This window comes from Mytilus californianus, unplaced genomic scaffold (genome assembly GCF_021869535.1).
Source record: "Mytilus californianus isolate M0D057914Y unplaced genomic scaffold, xbMytCali1.0.p SCAF_9, whole genome shotgun sequence".
NCBI lineage: Eukaryota > Metazoa > Mollusca > Bivalvia > Mytilida > Mytilidae > Mytilus > Mytilus californianus.
In genome coordinates, this window is record NW_026262745.1 from 94,226,029 (window position 1) to 94,236,977 (window position 10,949).

The following is a 10,949-nucleotide window of genomic DNA, read 5'->3' on the forward strand; positions in this document are numbered from 1 at the left end:
CCATGATACATTTGTCATCACTCATGTTTCAATGGGTCTGTAAACATGATAAAAATGGGAGACATCAGAAATGATCATCCAGGAACTATTTTTTCAAATTCTAAACATGCTTAACTGTAATTTTGAGGCCCTATATAACTTGCTGTTCGGTGTGAGCCAAGGCTCTGTGTTGAACTGTACTTTGACCTATAATGGTTTACTTTTTCAAAATTTTTGACTTGGATGCAAAGTTGTCTCATTGGCAATCATACCACATCTTCTTATATCTATTAACTGACCCAATTTTATCGCCAACAGATTGTTTGTTGCTTTTGTATATAAATCAAACTTGGGTTTCTCATCTCAACTTGTTTACATTGTGTAACATCATTCAATATGGCTAGGCCTGTTATAGGTTTTTCATTATCATGATTATGTGGTACTGATTCTGCTCATTGTTGAAGGATGTGCAGTTACTAACAATTACATCACTTGGTCTACGGTTGATGGTTGTCTCATTGAAAATCATACCACATCTCCTTAAATATTTTGTTATTGTACATTCATGACATTGTACATGTTATACAAGACTACAATATTATCAAATGAATTATAACAATTGTTAATACTTGTCCAACTTTTGTTAACAAAAAGCAGCTATTATCAACATGGTAGACATGATCAATGGTGATGTAACAAGAGTGACTGTGCACACGCTGAAATGTCAAGTCTGCTTTGCCTACATGTAAAATTGAATTTATGTTGAATGTAAAAAATGTAATACATGTATATATGAAGGTTTTACTACATGTACAAGTCTCACATAAACTTTCCATTATCAATTACCTTTGAAAATGAAGTCATGGTCAAATTAACCATGCCAAACAGATGATGTACACCCTACAAACTGACATTCCATACCCAAAATTTAGTGGTTTATAGTATCTGTGAAATAGACTTAACATCCAAACCATGAAAACTAAACATTGCCCAATGAAACATGAAAATGAGGAGGTCATGGTCAGATTTAAAACCTCCCAATCAAACTTGTACAACTTACGAAGATATCCAATACGCCAAAAATAGTGATCCTATACATGTCATGCATGTACATGTACATGTAGTTTATAGCATCTGAGAAACATTGGGAAATAGACCAAACCACAAAAACTAAATTGTTCAATGAACCATGACATTTTCATTGAGGTCAAAGTCTGATGCAGGTCTTGCAGTCAGATATATTCACCTTACAATCATTTCATACACCAAATATAGTTGACCTATTATTCCTCTGAGAAACAAACTTGACAAAGTAACTGAAATAACCTTAATCACTGATCCATGAAATGAAGTCAAGGTCAGGTTAACCCTGCCTGACAGACAATGAGACATGTAGACCTTTCAAGATACCTATATATATATACCATATTTTATCCAATTACTCATTATACATGTACATGTTATACATGTAAGAGAGTATTTCACTGTATGACTGTTCAAACAGTAATATTTTTTTTCAAACAGTCAGTGAACCATGAAAACAAGGTAAAGTGCAATGAACAAGTTACTAACAGAAACTTCATAACATAAAGAAGTATCCAGGTCTTTAAGCTTCAAAAATGTACCTAGTGAAGCTTTATACAAATAGGTTACACTGTCAGTCAGGGATACTACTTGTACAAGTAATCTTTATTTACTTGAAGAGGTAAAAAAAATATACTTCTATACATGATATAAGTTAACTATAATGTTTGAATAATCTCCCCTTAATTTTCTCAAAAATTCACTTGTATAAGTAATTTTTTTTTACAACCCCACAAAAATTCTCAAGTTTGAGATGTAAAAACATGCCTTTAATGATTTTTCCCAGGATAGCTCATAATTTTTGATTAGAGCTCAATGTTTCATCTCATTAATTCAACAAAGAAACTGATTGCACAAAGATCTTAAGTATTTGCTCAAGTCCTTCAAAAATTGCTCCTTGGGGGCTTGTAAATGAGCAGTGTTCTGAAGATAACAGACAAATGAGATTTTCATTGTTCATGAAATTACACTTAAATGATTAGTTAAGACATCTGCAAAAGACAGACAATTTAAAATTCTATTAGAGCAAAGAAGTCCTAAGAATTCAAGAAAAGAAGATAGGATGACTTTTTCACTTATATAAGTAAAAAAACTGAATGTCTAAGGGACATAACTAAGGCAATTTTTTTTTACCTATACAAGTAAATAAAATACACTTGTATAAGTATCCTACAAATTTACTTATATAAGTATATTAATATTACTTCTTCAAGTAAATAAAAATAAAAAAAAAAAAATGGTAGTACCCCTGACTGGCTGTAGCCGCTGCCAGATTGTAATACCTATTTCTTGCATACATCAACTTTTGTTGTAGGCGGGACTATAAAATTATACTTTGAAGTACATGGTTTATTTGTTTAATATGCTTGGGCACTAATTTAGATTTTTATTTAATTCTAATTCAGACTTTAAGTACAGCAAGCAGTCATTTGACACTTAACAACTGTGACCGACTACGATATACCAAATGAATAATTATCATGATTATCCAAGTTATTTAGTCATCCAGTACTGTGGTCCTCCTTTAATACAATTTGTAAGTTCCTATTTGTACAATGCACAATTTTTTTTCTTGTCCAATTTAATCCTAACATCACAAGTCATCATCATCATGGAATAATGCTGCAAGTGCTATTCATTATTTCCAAAAACAATAAATAACTAGCACAAAATAATGAATTAATCCACTGTTTCACAATTTGAAGCTATAAGATTGACTCAGTGACATCTATATTTCCTATGCATCAAAGTGCACATGTAGCAGGCTTCATATTCTAAGTGGGAATCATGCTCAAGCCAATATGAATCTACAAAAAAAAATATACATTGAGACTAAAGTACAGTAAAATTTTAGCTAACATAATACTATATACATTGTACGGTACTTAGAAGAAAGTCAATTACAATAACTGTATCTACCTAGATGAAAACTAGCAATCCTCATTTGATTGACGAAAAAATTTCTAGGACTTTAATATACAATTATATTTTTAAGTCCCAATTTTAAACAAGAAGAATAAATCTTTTTAGTGGGTCTAAATTCTATGTATGGTCTTTTTTTTCTACATTAATGATTTTTTATGTGTGACTGTGTACTTTCATTGAAGGGTTACTGTCTTATTGAGGCTCACACCATACTTTATTTCATCAATTCTTTAAAGTCAGACATCATGGACATAGTTATTCCTCTCTAAAACACAACAGGTTATTGCTTTTGTTCATGTTAATATGAAATAAATTGATACTACAGAGAAAAGTTTAAAGAATGAAAAAAATAATTAAATAAATAAATGCACTGTTACTATATAGATGCTATTGACTTTCCCTTTGTCAAGTGCATATAATGAATAAATCTTTGTGATGTAAATGTAGAACCTTTGTCCTAAGGTTAATCAGGATGATATATATACTGTTCCAAGGCTGTTAACAGTCAGGGGACTTACTTAAATGAGCGCTTTTCTAAATCACTGATTCAAGTAACATAATGACCATAAAGGTTGGAAGTAAGAGTTGTTTTTCTTTAATAATCACCTATTTAAGTACATGTAGTACAAATTAATCACTAGCCTAAGTGATTTAATTTTATTGTAGCTTTAAATATAGAATACTATTGATCCAGGGGCTAATTATGTTGCTAAATTTATCAAAACCAACATCTGTGTTGATAGGATGACCCGGTCATGTCAGGTGATGACCTTGTACTAAATCTAGGATAATGACATAAAAATCACTTGTTTAAGTATCATACCTCAATTTCCTTCCAAAAAATCATTTCTTTTAATAAGTATCATTATTTTAATAACCCCCACTAATTTCAACACCCCGAACAGTGAAATTTTTATCGTGAACAGTAGAATTTTTTTACATAATCTATAAGATGAAACCTTGAATTTTACAGGGCAAATACTCCCACAGTGGCACTGCTGAGAAAAATCTGTTAAGAAAGTATCAGTTCATTATGTAAAGCCATTTTTATAGCATTTTTTCAACTAAAATAGAATTTGCAGCTAAATGATTGCATCAAAGGCATAAACCTTGCTGCTTAAAAGAAGCAAAAAGTTCATTTGTTTTCAATTTTACTAATGAAAAGATATTATGTGAACCTACGTGTTTAAAATTTTGGTAAAACTACAAAATCACAATTTGTGACAAAACTTCCAATTTGCTACTTAAATAAGTGACTTAAAAATCACTTATTTCAAAAAGTCCCCTGACTGGTTAATGTTTTAAATCCTTGAGTTTAATAATACATCTTTTGTGTTACCCTGTATACTTTTTCCTTATTACAGCTTGTATTAAATAATGCTTTGCAGCTCAGACAACACTTTCTTTATTTTATTTTAGTTATTTATCCAATTTTATTTTGATAAATCAATACTCAGATAACTTTTAAAATATGCATTTTTTGTATCCAAAATAATATTATATCCTGCTGATTCATATTTTTCTTAAATTACAATTTATTTTGAAATATTTATCAAAATTTTGAAGAGGACAATTATAATTTGTGAACATCATTATAAAATCATCTTCAATATATACCCATGACAGTTTAAAATTCCTCCCCAAGGCAATAAACTATTGTGTGTCTTAATCTGTATATTAGCTATAACATGTATATTAGAATTCCTGATTATTACCTATCCAGTGTTAACATCCTGATTATTACCTATTTTAATGTCACATTTGCATGGTCATGAATTCATGTTCAGTAAATACATAAATTTTAATTATTTATTTTGAATTTGAATAAAAGGTATTTTTAAACTAAATTATTGGACATACAATGCTGTTAACACAGTAAATTTTATGACAACTTACTTGATACTACAATATCTATAAAAATATTTTGAGCTTCATAAAATACTTTAAAAAAGTTTATACCATGTTTAGATAAAAAAAAAATATGCTTACAGATAGATATTTTTGCTATGTTTTCCCCACATATTGAATGTTAAACATAAAATAATTATGTAGAAAAGGCAAAAAATCTGCAGTCAGATGTGAATGCACATGATGAAAGGAGATGTGGGATATAAATATATATCAATGATGCATCAACCCAACAGTCATGACAGTAAGGCAACAATAAAGTAACCAAAACACAATTTAACACACAAATTTGACTCATGAATAGAAAGTCCTTTAATCATTTTAATGGTGGAATAAATAAAAAGACCCTTGAATGTTACTACTAGATAACATTTATGGCATAAATGAATTTTGACTAACCAGAGGGCACAATTTATATAAAAATTTCACATGAAAATATATAGTTTAGGTTCAAAGTATTTACAAATTTATAGTGATTTAATATTCTATGTTAAATCTAAAAAGAATATAATTATGATGCTCACTTTGCTCTTTTAATATGTTTTTTATTTCTTTTTAACTTAAAATCATGTACATGTAGCAATTAACATGATGACATATTTATAGATATTTTATTCATTGTAATTATTCATTTTGAGAAAAGATGCAACAACCTCCACAACCCTTGTTCAATATGAATCTTTAAGTACATGATGAAAGAATTACTAATTGAATTAGCACATTTTGTTTAATCAACTGTGTTTAAATGGCAACTGTTTTGAATCTGTGCATGGTTTCAGGAACATTAATTTAATAATATTGTTTTATTTTGATGATTAATGTTATTTTGAACCATCTAATCAATGCTAATACATATTCACTTTCAATGCCTTATATTATCAAATATATTCATGTTTTGTTGTCCATGATTTGGGAATTATTTAAAAATTGAATGAAAATGCATACTTGCTAAATAAGTCACTAAAATTAATACTTTTCATAAAATTTTATGGTCAGATCATATGTTTTCATACACCGTCATATTAATTTGTACTATGCATGTTTTTTCAATGGAAATTGTGACGTCACAATGCATTCTTAATAGAACGAAAACTATCAGGTGATAAAGCAAAACCAGGGAAATCATGGAAATACTTGTAATCCAGCATTAGTAACACAATTATATGGATATGTACATGTAAAGATTGGTTGGTTGTTGGTTATAAGAAGTCCAGTGACAAGTATTTCATGCAAATTTAAGACCAGAGTTAACAATACATTAACATACAATATGTACATGATGTATAGGTCCTGTAAAAGGTCATCCCGCACAACAAAAATTAACCAATGCCCCACATGTTAGAGTTTAACAGTAAGACGATGAAGATCAAGAGTAACCTTTTTTTATTCCCTTGACCTTGTCACCCTTGGGGTGATGTATGCAAAGTAAATAAGGGATTAAATGACATACACATGATAAAAGGGGGAGGGGGAATGGTGTCAAACATGAATTTCAATGATGCACAACTTTTCCAAGCCCAAATCCTAACTTTGCCTTGGAACATGCAACTATGCACGAGTGTGGTGATATAGATCGTCGATTCATAGCCTGTCTGCATGGTCTGTAGGAAGAACAAATGTGCACATTTTCCCTTCAAAATCTTGGATCCATGATTATTCGATAGACATGCTTTAAAATATTATTCATTTCTACTCACCGATTGTAATTTCCAGCTCCGCTTATATTGTACATGTGGTCTAACATCTGTAGTTTCCTGTGTAAAATATAGTTTGCCGACCTCCAGGTCCAGTTTGCCGACAAGAAAATAAAGAGGGTAAATCGTCCACGGTGAAGAATTGTTTTCCGTTTTTAAAGAAACTTGACAGATTTAATTAATTATTTTTTTTATCATCGGAAAATATTCCTCATGGAGAGTAATTCAAATTAAAAATGTTTTATTATGCTGTACAATATTGATAACTTAGTCATATTCTTTAAATTTACTTCAGGTACACCGACGGTACATTTTCTTTTCCTCAGAATTTATCAAAACTTTTTCAGATATAAATTTGAATGAATTCATTAGCATCTTCTGCAATAATATTAAAACTCCATTTTTAAACGAAGACTTCTGGTGTGTAAAACCAGTTATGAACGAATCTGAATAGATAAAATAAAAAGTAAAGATACCTAAAGAAAGTAAAACGCACATGTCAAACTTGAATGAACGGACAATGCTATGGCAATAAACGGAAAACGACAAAAGACAAACAACGATCGCAAAATAAATAAATAAAAAACAAAACAAGTCAACAACCGCACAATAGATGATAATAGTATAAATTATGGGCTATTTCACAACTATATCAAATCTTGAGAGCCGGGTGAAACGTAAATTTTTTTTATACCATATGACTGAGTTGCTACAGTGACGCTAAAATATTTGTCGACTGCAACAACCTATGAAATGTTTGTTTTAAACATTTAACGACTGTAGCAACCTTTTAAAATTTGTAATAAACATTTTATGACTGTAACAACCTTTAAAAAGTTTTAACAAACATTTTACAACTGTCCCAACTCTAAAAACGTTGTAACAAACATTTTTTGACTGCATCAACGTCTAAAAAGTTGACACAAACAAATTTCAACTGTCCCAACTATTAAAAGGTTGGGACAAACATTATACAACTGCCACAACTTTTGGAAAGACTGTAATAAATAGTATTTGACTGTGACAACCCCGTAGACCACTGCAACAGTCCTTAAATGACTGTTGATAACATATTTTGATTTTCACAACCCATAAAAGTGTTGGGACAGACATTAATCAACTGTATCAGTTTCTTTGACAGTCATCTTCAGTCTTCCACAGACTAAGACAGTCGTAGAACGACTGTTACTGGTATGGACAGTTGTTTTTTCGTCCAGTAGTGTATGGTATAAGACGGAATCTCTATAACATGTATAAGTTCTTCAGGGACTTCTCCCTCTGGGGCTGAACCTCTTCTTGCTGTTCCGCGTGACTGGGATCCATGATGGCTCAACGTTGTTGTCTTGCTGCCTAGTACACACAAGTTATGTAGTCCACTGTCCTTGTAAAGGTATGTACGTTGCTACGTTGTCGTTCCTTGTCTGGATATGTAAAGACAGGTTGTCGTCAATTTACTGTACGTCAAGGGATGACGCGTTCTTGTAGGGCTAAACAAGCAGGTTGTAGCTGTAGAACTGACGTGGAGTGGCGTTATCTGTGAGACACAACAGGCAAGTTGTAGACTTTTTACTGTAATGGCCTGACCATTAAGTTTAACCGACGATTGGGCTCAAGCAATAAGGCTATCAGGTGCTGATAATTTATTCTCAAACCAATCTAACAAATGGTTAAAAGCTGAAAATACAAAATAAATACAATTTTACAATGTGTTGAATTAATGTTATTATGTATGAATGTCACATGTAGACAATGGCACAGTCCATAGAACGCGAAATACGTCTGCTGTTATAAAGGTGAAGTTTCCAGTATATCACGGATAAAGAGTTCAAATATGTGAAAAACGATTTGAAGGCATCGAATACAAAGTTATAAATGTAACTCACTCTGTGGTTAGCCACGAATTGTGTCCTAGATGACGTTTGTACGTCTCCAGTTCTGGAATGACCTTGCAATGTTCAATTTGAGATACGTGTAAGAAAGGGAAAGGTAGCGATGATACGATGTTTTAACGTTCTTACAAGTTCTTATAAGGTTTAAAGATGAATAATCCTCCTAGACTGGAGCACATAAACAGATTAAGAATGTAATCAAACGAACTATATAATTGAGGAACGGCGTAACAGAATAATGGCAGCTGTAATCAAATAGTAAGTTTCTATGTATGTTATGGTTTAATGTTATCGATGTTCGTTGTTTCTGTTGTTCTGTTATTTTCATTTTTATAGTTGATGTGTTTCCCACAGTTTTATTTTGTAACCCGGATTTGTTTTCGCTTAATTGATTTATGACTATTGAACTGCGGTATACTTTTAATCTAACCAGAACAGGTTTTAAAATAAATGTGTTTATTTCCGATTCAAAAACCTTCTAATTGAATCATTGCATATTTTATATTGGCTTCTGGCATTAACACCTTTGCTTATCTGCACACTGGCTTATCAAATTTAAATAGGACTTATAAAGAACAACAATTATCTACATGATGAAATTAATATTCGAAACGAGTTTTGAAAATATGAACAACATGTTTAATAAGAACCCAATTTCGTTGAAATATTTTTTGTAACCAAAAAGATGGGAAGTAACCTTAAAATCTGGATTTAAACATTATCTCAAAAGGAAAAAGATAGGTGTATTTAAACACGATAAAAACATGAACACAGACGGAAAAAAAGCTTGGAATGAATCGAAACAATTTGATATCTCGCAATATCTGTCATATCTTTAACACTGCTTTATCTGAAGATATACAGGTGAACTTTACGACGTATGCTCCAGGTTTGCCTAACCTTTTAAGGAATACGCGTACATGTTGTGTCCTGGTGTGGAAAACTGTGAGAAATTTAAGGGGGTACACAACACCTAAGAAAGATAACTCTAACTCTTTGGTCTGTTTCATTGCAGCGTTTTAAAATTACATGCAATATGCAAGACTTTTAAAGATCCAGATCAGAATGTTTACTTGTTGCTAAGAGCAGACGATCAGGCTATCGTAATTCGTTAATCTTGTTAAAAATCCACCTTAATCTATAAATAGTTACAAATTTTTCCATAAATGAATCAGCAAAGAGACAAAACAGGCAAATTTCAAGGCAAAGTTAATGTAAACAAGAAAAACAAGAGATCCGATTTTTTCAAGTGGTCAAATGAAGGGAAGAAGAAGGACCGCGAAATAGTTGGCTTATTTAATGACCACTTAAACTATATTCATGACCACACAGATATAGCAGCAGAGGCTGCGATCACTGATCCACTTTATGGGAAACAACAGTCCTGGGTTGTGGGGAGGAGGATTGTTGAATTAGACCTTCTTGCAGTGGGAATGTACTGCTGTATTTGTAAGTCCCCTCTACACCTGTTTATTTGGTCTAAGTGGCATTATTATGATCCGTTGTGAACTTTGTGACACAGTGACAGATGTCCAGACAGGGAAAAGAGGACCAACTGGAAGTTATGATATCAACACAAAAGCAGCCATAGGTAGGTTTACATTTAGTTATTGCGAACCCAATGATACTTTTCCACAGATTCACCTGCAAGTTACCTGTCGATTTAAACGTTTGTAAGTTCTTTTGTCCCATCTAATAAATACAATAGCTATTGTTCTCTGTGTAGTTTATTTGATGGGACCTTTAAATTTCTTCCAAGAGAAATCTATCACTCACTGATTAATTTACCTGAACAAAAAATTGAACTGTCAAAAATGAAAATACATGTACAAATACTAAGTAAGGACTCAAAAAAACTGCATTTGGTGTTGTTTGTTTATTTGTTTTTTGTTTTGTATTTATTCAATATCAATAATTCATTTTTAATTGTTTCAATATAAACACTGATTCAAAAATTAAAAGTTGATTTCTGAACAATTTTTTTATATTTTCCCTATTAAAATTTGCTTTTTTTTGTGTGTTTGACAAATAAAAACTTGAAACTTATTGTGTTTAAATTAAGGTCTTGAAAAAAGTAATCTATAACTGAACAACAACAAAAACATGCAAATTCATTGGAACAATACTTAAAATTTTGTCAGAAATAAACTTTTTATAATTAAATCAGTGTTTACAGTACGGATAGAGAATTATTACTATAAATAACGGACTGGGACATGTCGGAAATGAATAATCGGACATTTTTATGGTAGGTAGTTTGGTCAATAATCAACAGATCCAGGTGTGAATGGTAATATATTTGTCCTTTCTTCTTATTCCGTGCTACCAGACAATTACGCTTCACTGATTTCAGAATCATGTAACATGTAATTTTAACCTCTCAGTCACTTAATTGATTATATTAGTTCTACATCGTATTTGACATAAAATATTTTTACAGGTAAAATACTGGAAAAAACTTTGTTTTAAG

General features: G+C 31.2%; 1 long non-coding RNA gene across 1 annotated transcript; it reads right to left on the reverse strand.

The window, feature by feature from the left end:
• Window positions 1-2,404: 2,404 nt before the first annotated feature.
• Window positions 2,405-6,997, reverse strand: LOC127715321 (uncharacterized). The gene is made up of 2 exons (XR_007988289.1): window positions 6,594-6,997; window positions 2,405-2,870 (listed from the first exon to the last, which is right to left on the reverse strand). It is a non-coding gene; the product is annotated as an uncharacterized LOC127715321 (long non-coding RNA).
• Between the last annotated feature and the right edge of the window lie 3,952 nt (window positions 6,998-10,949).